Genomic DNA, 10,144 nt, shown 5'->3' with positions numbered 1-10,144 from the left:
TCACATTTTCAGCTGGCACCAGGCATCTCCAACCCACCAGACCCTTGACAGGAAGGATGGCCTTTTCTCTGAGAAACCAAACTCAGCAGGCCAGGTTCCTGAAGTCCGTTTGCAGGAGGCACTTGGCACTGTCCAACCAGCCACACTTGCCTCTGCTGGCACCTTGCTTCTGGGAGGTATATGGAGACTTTGGGAATTTCAGCACAGAGCCGGACACTGCGGGAGACCGGAACCTGGCCGGGGACGAGGGCCTTTCCCCAGACAAACAAAACTCACCAAGCCAGGTTCGTGACATCAGTTTGCCAGAGGCACTTGGCACTTTCAAGACAGCCACACTTGCCTCTGGCGGCACCTTGCTTCTGGGAGGCATCCTGAGATATTTGGAATTTTAAGAGGCACCAGGCCACACAGGGCCACCGGAACCTGGACACGTACAATGGCCTTTTTCTGGGAGAAACAAAACTCAGCAGGCCAGGTTCCTGATGTCAGTTTGCAGGAGGCACTTGGCACTGTCCAACCAGCCACGTTTGCCAGTGGTGGCGCCTTGCTTCTGGGAGGTATATGGAGACATTCGGAATTTCAACAGGCAGCCAACCACTGCGGGAGACCAGAACCTGTCCAGGAACGATGTCCTTTCCTATGAGAAACAGAACTCAGCAGGCCAGGTTTCTGTGGTCAGTTTGCGGGAGGCACTTGGCACTGTCAAATCAGCCACACTTGCCTCTGGTGGAACGTTGCCTCTGGCAGGTGTCCCGAGATGAGCGGAATTTCAGCTGGCACCCTGCCACAGCGGGCCACCACAATCTGGACATAAATAATGGCCTTTCCCCAGAGTAGAAAAACTCAGCAGGCCAGGTTCCTGATGTCAGTTTGCAGGAGGCACTTGCCACCGTCAAAGCAGCCACACTTGCCTCTGGTGACGCCTTGCTTCTGGGAGGCATATGGAGACTTTCTGATTTTAGGCAGGCAGACAGCCACTGCGGGAGACAGGAAAATAGCAAAGAACGATGGCCTTTCCTATGAAAAACAGAACTCAGCAGGCCAGGTTCCTGATGTCAGTTTGCAGGAGGCACTTGCCACTGTGAAATCCGCCACAGGTGCCTCTGGTGGAGCCTTGCAATTTGAAAGCACCCTGAGACATGCTGAATTTCACAAGCGAGCTTGCCATGCCAGGCAACGGGAACCAGGACAGGAACAATGGCCTTTCCTATGAGAAACAAAACTCACCAGACCAGGTTCGCGATGTCCGTTTGCAGGAGGCACTTGGCACTATCAAATCAACCACAGTTTCCTGTGATGGCACCTTGCGTCTGGGAAGCATCCAAAGATATTTGGAATTTCAGCAGGCAGACAGCCATCTGGACCAGTGGTCCTAGACAGGAATGATGGCCTTTCCCCAGACAAACAAAGCTCAGCAGGCCAGGTTCCTGATGTCCGTTTGCAGGAGGCACTTGGCACTGTCCAAGCAGCCACGGTTGCCAGTGGTGGCATCTTGCTTCTGGCTGGTATATTAGGACGTTAGGAATTTCAGCAGGCACCAGGCATCACCGGGCCTCCGGAGCCTGAACACCAAAGATGGTCTTTTCTCTGAGAAACAAAACTCAGCAGGCCAGGTTCCTGAAGTCCGTTTGCAGGAGGCACTTGGCACTGTCCAACCAGCCACACTTGCCTCTGCTGGCACCTTGCTTCTGGGAGGTATATGGAGACTTTGGGAATTTCAGCACAGAGCCGGACACTGCGGGAGACCGGAACCTGGCCAGGGACGAGGGCCTTTCCCCACAGAAACAAAACTCACCAAGCCAGGTTCGTGACATCAGTTTGCCAGAGGCACTTGGCACTTTCAAGCCAGCCACACTTGCCTCTGGCAGCACCTTGCTTCCTCAAGGCATCCTGAGATGTTTGGAATTTTAAGAGACACCAGGCCACGCTGGGCCACCGGAACCTGGACACGATCAATGGCCTTTCCTATGAGAAACAAAACTCAGCAGGCCAGGTTCCTGATGTCCGTTTGCAGGAGGCACTTGGCACTCTCAAACCAGTCACATTTGCCCGTGGTGGCATCTGGCTTCCGCAAGGCATCCTGAGACGTGCGGAATTTCGGCAGGCAGCTCGCCGCCCCGGGCCACGGGAACCAGGACGCAAACAATGACCTTTCCTATGAGACATAAAACTCATCAGGCCAAGTTCCTGATGTCAGTTTGCAGGAGGCACTTGGCTCTGTCCAACAAGCCACACTTGCCTGTGCTGGAACCTTGCATCTTGGAGGCATCCTGGGACATTCGGAATTTCAGAATGCAGCCGGCCATTGGGTGCCAGCAGGCCCTGGACACGAACCATGGCCTTTCCCCAGAGAAACAAAACTCAGCAGGCCAAGTTCCTGATGTCAGTTTGCCAGAGGCACTTGGCACTTTCAAGCCAGCCACACTTGCCTCTGGCGGCACCTTGCTTCCTCAAGGCATCCTGAGATGTTTGGAATTTTAAGAGACACCAGGCCACGCTGGGCCACCGGAACCTGGACTCGATCAATGGCCTTTCCTCTGAGAAACAAAACTCAGCAGGCCAGGTTCCTGATGTCCGTTTGCAGGAGGCACTTGGCACTGTCCAACCAGCCACGGTTGCCAGTGGTGGCGCCTTGCTTCTGGGAGGTATATGGAGACATTCGGAATTTCAACAGGCAGCCAACCACTGCGGGAGACCAGAACCTGTCCAGGAACGATGTCCTTTCCTATGAGAAACAGAACTCAGCAGGCCAGCTTCCTGTGGTCAGTTTGCAGGAGGCACTTGGCACTGTCAAATCAGCCACACTTGCCTCTGGTGGAACGTTGCCTCCAGTAGGTGTCCCGAGATGAGCGGAATTTCAGCTGGCACCCTGCCACAGCGGGCCACCACAATCTGGACATAAATAATGGCCTTTCCCCAGAGTAGAAAAACTCAGCAGGCCAGGTTCCTGATGTCAGTTTGCAGGAGGCACTTGCCACCGTCAAAGCAGCCACACTTGCCTCTGGTGACGCCTTGCTTCTGGGAGGCATATGGAGACTTTCTGATTTTAGGCAGGCAGACAGCCACTGCGGGAGACAGGAAAATAGCAAAGAACGATGGCCTTTCCTATGAAAAACAGAACTCATCAGGCCAGGTTCCTGATGTCAGTTTGCAGGAGGCACTTGCCACTGTGAAATCCGCCACAGGTGCCTCTGGTGGAGCCTTGCAACTTGAAAGAACCCTGAGACATGCTGAATTTCACAAGAGAGCTTGCCATGCCAGGCAACGGGAGCCAGGACAGGAACAATGGCCTTTCCTATGAGAAACAAAACTCACCAGACCAGGTTCGCGATGTCTGTTTGCAGGAGGCACTTGGCACTATCAAATCAACCACAGTTTCCTGTGATGGCACCTTGCGTCTGGGAAGCATCCAAAGATATTTGGAATTTCAGAATGCAGCCGGCCATTGGGTGCCACCGGTCCCTGGACACGAACCATGGCCTTTCCCCAGAGAAACAAAACTCAGCAGGCCAAGTTCCTGATGTCAGTTTGCAAGAGGCACTTGGCACTGTCCAACCAGCCACACTTGCCTCTGGTGGTGTCTTGTTTCTGGCAGGTATCCTGAGATTTTCGGAATTTCAAGAAGCACCCTGACGCTACGGTCCACCGGAACCTGCCCAGGAACTATGGTCCTTCCCCTGAGAAACAAAACACACCAGGCAAGTTTCCTGTCGTCAGTTTGCAGGAGGCACTTGGTACTGTCCAACCAGCCATGGTTGCCACTGGTGGCACCTTGCTGATGGCTCGTATATTGGGACGGTCAGATTTTCAGCTGGCACCAGGCCTCTCTGACCCACCAGACCCTTGACAGGAAGGATGGCCTTTTCTCTGAGAAACCAAACTCAGCAGGCCAGGTTCCTGATGTCAGTTTGCCAGAGGCTCTTGGCACTTTCAAGCCAGCCACACTTGCCTCTGGCGGCACCTTGCTTCTGGGAGGCATCCTGAGATATTTGGAATTTTAAGAGGCACCAGGCCACACAGGGCCACCTGAAGCGGGACACGTACAATGGCCTTTTTCTGGGAGAAACAAAACTCAGCAGGCCAGGTTCCTGATGTCAGTTTGCAGGAGGCACTTGGCACTGTCCAACCAGCCACGGTTGCCAGTGGTGGCGCCTTGCTTCTGGGAGGTATATGGAGACTTTGGGAATTTCAGCACAGAGCCGGACACTGCGGGAGACCGGAACCTGTCCAAGAACGATGTCCTTTCCTATGAGAAACAGAACTCAGCAGGCCAGCTTCCTGTGGTCAGTTTGCGGGAGGCACTTGGCACTGTCAAATCAGCCACACTTGCCTCTGGTGGAACGTTGCCTCTGGTAGGCATCCCGAGATGAGAGGAATTTCAGCTGGCACCCTGCCACACCGGGCCACCAGAAACTGGACATATATAATGGCCTTACCCCAGAGTAGAAAAACTCAGCAGGCCAGGTTCCTGTTGTCAGTTTGCAGGAGGCACTTGGCACTGTCCAACCAGCCACACGTGCCTCTGGCGGCACCTTGCTTCCTCAAGGCATCCTGAGATGTTTGGAATTTTAAGAGACACCAGGCCACGCTGGGCCACCGGATCCTGGACTCGATCAATGGCCTTTCCTCTGAGAAACAAAACTCAGCAGGCCAGGCTCCTGATGTCCGTTTGCAGGAGGCACTTGGCACTCTCAAACCAGCCACATTTGCCCGTGGTGGCATCTGGCTTCCGCAAGGCATCCTGAGACGTGCGGAATTTCGGCAGGCAGCTTGCCGCCCCGGGCCACGGGAACCAGGACGCAAACAATGACCTTTCCTATGTGACATAAAACTCATCAGTCCAAGTTCCTGAAGTCCGTTTGCAGGAGGCACTTGGCACTGTCAAAGCAGCCACACTTGCCTCTGGCCGCACCTTGCTTCCTCAAGGCATCCTGAGATGTTTGGAATTTCAAGAGACACCAGGCCATGCTGGGCCACCGGAACCTGGACTCGATCAATGGCCTTTCCTCTGAGAAACAAACTCAGCAGGCCAGGTTCCTGATGTCCGTTTGCAGGAGGCACTTGGTACTGTCCAACCAGCCACGGTTGCCACTGGTGGCACCTTGCTGATGGCTCGTATATTGGGACGTTCACATTTTCAGCTGGCACCAGGCCTCTCCAACCCACCAGACCCTTGACAGGAAGGATGGCCTTTTCTCTGAGAAACCAAACTCAGCAGGCCAGGTTCCTGAAGTCCGTTTGCAGGAGGCACTTGGCACTGTCCAACCAGCCACACTTGCCTCTGCTGGCACCTTGCTTCTGGGAGGTATATGGAGACTTTGGGAATTTCAGCACAGAGCCGGACACTGCGGGAGACCGGAACCTGGCCGGGGACGAGGGCCTTTCCCCAGACAAACAAAACTCACCAAGCCAGGTTCGTGACATCAGTTTGCCAGAGGCACTTGGCACTTTCAAGACAGCCACACTTGCCTCTGGCAGCACCTTGCTTCTGGGAGGCATCCTGAGATATTTGGAATTTTAAGAGGCACCAGGCCACACAGGGCCACCGGAACCTGGACACGTACAATGGCCTTTTTCTGGGAGAAACAAAACTCAGCAGGCCAGGTTCCTGATGTCCGTTTGCAGGAGGCACTTGGCACTGTCCAACCAGCCACGGTTGCCAGTGGTGGCGCCTTGCTTCTGGGAGGTATATTGGGACATTCGGAATTTCAACAGGCAGCCAACCACTGCGGGAGACCAGAACCTGTCCAGGAACGATGTCCTTTCCTATGAGAAACAGAACTCAGCAGGCCAGGTTTCTGTGGTCAGTTTGCGGGAGGCACTTGGCACTGTCAAATCAGCCACACTTGCCTCTGGTGGAATGTTGCCTCCGGCAGGTGTCCCGAGATGAGCGGAATTTCAGCTGGCACCCTGCCACAGCGGGCCACCACAAACTGGACATAAATAATGGCCTTTCCCCAGAGTAGAAAATCTCAGCAGGCCAGGTTCCTGATGTCAGTTTGCAGGAGGCACTTGGCACTGTCCAACCAGCCACACTTGCCTCTGCTGGCACCTTGCTTCTGGGAGGTATATGGAGACTTTGGGAATTTCAGCACAGAGCCGGACACTGCGGGAGACCGGAACCTGGCCGGGGACGAGGGCCTTTCCCCAGACAAACAAAACTCACCAAGCCAGGTTCGTGACATCAGTTTGCCAGAGGCACTTGGCACTTTCAAGACAGCCACACTTGCCTCTGGCAGCACCTTGCTTCTGGGAGGCATCCTGAGATATTTGGAATTTTAAGAGGCACCAGGCCACACAGGGCCACCGGAACCTGGACACGTACAATGGCCTTTTTCTGGGAGAAACAAAACTCAGCAGGCCAGGTTCCTGATGTCCGTTTGCAGGAGGCACTTGGCACTGTCCAACCAGCCACGGTTGCCAGTGGTGGCGCCTTGCTTCTGGGAGGTATATTGGGACATTCGGAATTTCAACAGGCAGCCAACCACTGCGGGAGACCAGAACCTGTCCAGGAACGATGTCCTTTCCTATGAGAAACAGAACTCAGCAGGCCAGGTTTCTGTGGTCAGTTTGCGGGAGGCACTTGGCACTGTCAAATCAGCCACACTTGCCTCTGGTGGAATGTTGCCTCCGGCAGGTGTCCCGAGATGAGCGGAATTTCAGCTGGCACCCTGCCACAGCGGGCCACCACAAACTGGACATAAATAATGGCCTTTCCCCAGAGTAGAAAATCTCAGCAGGCCAGGTTCCTGATGTCAGTTTGCAGGAGGCACTTGGCACTGTCAAAGCAGCCACACTTGCCTCTGGTGACGCCTTGCTTCTGGGAGGCATATGGAGACTTTCTGATTTTAGGCAGGCAGACAGCCACTGCGGGAGACAGGAAAATGGCAAAGAACGATGGCCTTTCCTATGAAAAACAGAACTCATCAGGCCAGGTTCCTGATGTCAGTTTGCAGGAGGCACTTGCCACTGTGAAATCCGCCACAGGTGCCTCTGGTGGAGCCTTGCAACTTGAAAGCACCCTGAGACATGCTGAATTTCAGTAGACAGCTTGCCATGCCAGGCAACGGGAGCCAGGTCAGGAACAATGGCCTTTCCTATGAGAAACAAAACTCACCAGACCTGGTTCGAGATGTCCGTTTGCAGGAGGCACTTGGCACTATCAAATCAACCACAGTTTCCTGTGATGGCACCTTGCGTCTGGGAAGCATCCAAAGATATTTGGAATTTCAGAATGCAGCCGGCCATTGGGTGCCACCGGTCCCTGGACACGAACCATGGCCTTTCCCCAGAGAAACAAAACTCAGCAGGCCAAGTTCCTGATGTCAGTTTGCAAGAGGCACTTGGCACTGTCAAACCAGCCACACTTGCCTCTGGTGGTGTCTTGCTTCTGGCAGGTATCCTGAGATTTTCGGAATTTCAAGAAGCACCCTGACGCTACGGTCCACCGGAACCTGCCCAGGAACTATGGTCCTTCCCCTGAGAAACAAAACACACCAGGCAAGTTTCCTGTCGTCAGTTTGCAGGAGGCACTTGGTACTGTCCAACCAGCCACGGTTGCCACTGGTGGCACCTTGCTGATGGCTCGTATATTGGGACGTTCACATTTTCAGCTGGCACCAGGCATCTCCAACCCACCAGACCCTTGACAGGAAGGATGGCCTTTTCTCTGAGAAACCAAACTCAGCAGGCCAGGTTCCTGAAGTCCGTTTGCAGGAGGCACTTGGCACTGTCCAACCAGCCACACTTGCCTCTGCTGGCACCTTGCTTCTGGGAGGTATATGGAGACTTTGGGAATTTCAGCACAGAGCCGGACACTGCGGGAGACCGGAACCTGGCCAGGGACGAGGGCCTTTCCCCAGACAAACAAAACTCACCAAGCCAGGTTCGTGACATCAGTTTGCCAGAGGCACTTGGCACTTTCAAGACAGCTACACTTGCCTCTGGCGGCACCTTGCTTCTGGGAGGCATCCTGAGATATTTGGAATTTTAAGAGGCACCAGGCCACACAGGGCCACCGGAACCTGGACACGTACAATGGCCTTTTTCTGGGAGAAACAAAACTTAGCAGGCCAGGTTCCTGATGTCCGTTTGCAGGAGGCACTTGGCACTGTCCAAGCAGCCACGGTTGCCAGTGGTGGCATCTTGCTTCTGGCTGGTATATTAGGACGTTAGGAATTTCAGCAGGCACCAGGCATCACCGGGCCTCCGGAGCCTGAACACCAAAGATGGCCTTTTCTCTGAGAAACAAAACTCAGCAGGCCAGGTTCCTGAAGTCCGTTTGCAGGAGGCACTTGGCACTGTCCAACCAGCCACACTTGCCTCTGCTGGCACCTTGCTTCTGGGAGGTATATGGAGACTTTGGGAATTTCAGCAAAGAGCCGGACACTGCGGGAGACCGGAACCTGGCCAGGGACGAGGGCCTTTCCCCACAGAAACAAAACTCACCAAGCCAGGTTCGTGACATCAGTTTGCCAGAGGCACTTGGCACTTTCAAGCCAGCCACACTTGCCTCTGGCGGCACCTTGCTTCCTCAAGGCATCCTGAGATGTTTGGAATTTTAAGAGGCACCAGGCCACGCTGGGCCACCGGAACCTGGACTCGATCAATAGCCTTTCCTCTGAGAAACAAAACTCAGCAGGCCAGGTTCCTGATGTCCGTTTGCAGGAGGCACTTGGCACTCTCAAACCAGCCACATTTGCCCGTGGTGGCATCTGGCTTCCGCAAGGCATCCTGAGACGTGCGGAATTTCGGCAGGCAGCTTGCCGCCCCGGGCCACGGGAACCAGGACGCAAACAATGACCTTTCCTATGAGACATAAAACTCATCAGGCCAAGTTCCTGATGTCAGTTTGCAGGAGGCACTTGGCTCTGTCCAACAAGCCACAGTTGCCTGTGCTGGAACCTTGCATCTTGGAGGCATCCTGGGACATTCGGAATTTCAGAATGCAGCCGGCCATTGGGTGCCAGCAGGCCCTGGACACGAACCATGGCCTTTCCCCAGAGAAACAAAACTCAGCAGGCCAAGTTCCTGATGTCAGTTTGCCAGAGGCACTTGGCACTTTCAAGCCAGCCACACTTGCCTCTGGCGGCACCTTGCTTCCTCAAGGCATCCTGAGATGTTTGGAATTTTAAGAGACACCAGGCCACGCTGGGCCACCGGAACCTGGACTCGATCAATGGCCTTTCCTCTGAGAAACAAAACTCAGCAGGCCAGGTTCCTGATGTCCGTTTGCAGGAGGCACTTGGCACTGTCCAACCAGCCACGGTTGCCAGTGGTGGCGCCTTGCTTCTGAGAGGTATATGGAGACATTCGGAATTTCAACAGGCAGCCAACCACTGCGGGAGACCAGAACCTGTCCAGGAACGATGTCCTTTCCTATGAGAAACAGAAGTCAGCAGGCCAGCTTCCTGTGGTCAGTTTGCAGGAGGCACTTGGCACTGTCAAATCAGCCACACTTGCCTCTGGTGGAACGTTGCCTCCAGTAGGTGTCCCGAGATGAGCGGAATTTCAGCTGGCACCCTGCCACAGCGGGCCACCACAATCTGGACATAAATAATGGCCTTTCCCCAGAGTAGAAAAACTCAGCAGGCCAGGTTCCTGATGTCAGTTTGCAGGAGGCACTTGCCACCGTCAAAGCAGCCACACTTGCCTCTGGTGACGCCTTGCTTCTGGGAGGCATATGGAGACTTTCTGATTTTAGGCAGGCAGACAGCCACTGCGGGAGACAGGAAAATAGCAAAGAACGATGGCCTTTCCTATGAAAAACAGAACTCATCAGGCCAGGTTCCTGATGTCAGTTTGCAGGAGGCACTTGCCACTGTGAAATCCGCCACAGGTGCCTCTGGTGGAGCCTTGCAACTTGAAAGCACCCTGAGACATGCTGAATTTCACAAGAGAGCTTGCCATGCCAGGCAACGGGAGCCAGGACAGGAACAATGGCCTTTCCTATGAGAAACAAAACTCACCAGACCAGGTTCGCGATGTCTGTTTGCCGGAGGCACTTGGCACTATCAAATCAACCACAGTTTCCTGTGATGGCACCTTGCGTCTGGGAAGCATCCAAAGATATTTGGAATTTCAGAATGCAGCCGGCCATTGGGTGCCACCGGTCCCTGGACACGAACCATGGCCTTTCCCCAGA

This window comes from Passer domesticus, chromosome 3 (genome assembly GCF_036417665.1).
Source record: "Passer domesticus isolate bPasDom1 chromosome 3, bPasDom1.hap1, whole genome shotgun sequence".
Taxonomy (NCBI): domain Eukaryota; kingdom Metazoa; phylum Chordata; class Aves; order Passeriformes; family Passeridae; genus Passer; species Passer domesticus.
Note: the sequence above shows the minus strand (reverse complement) of the source record.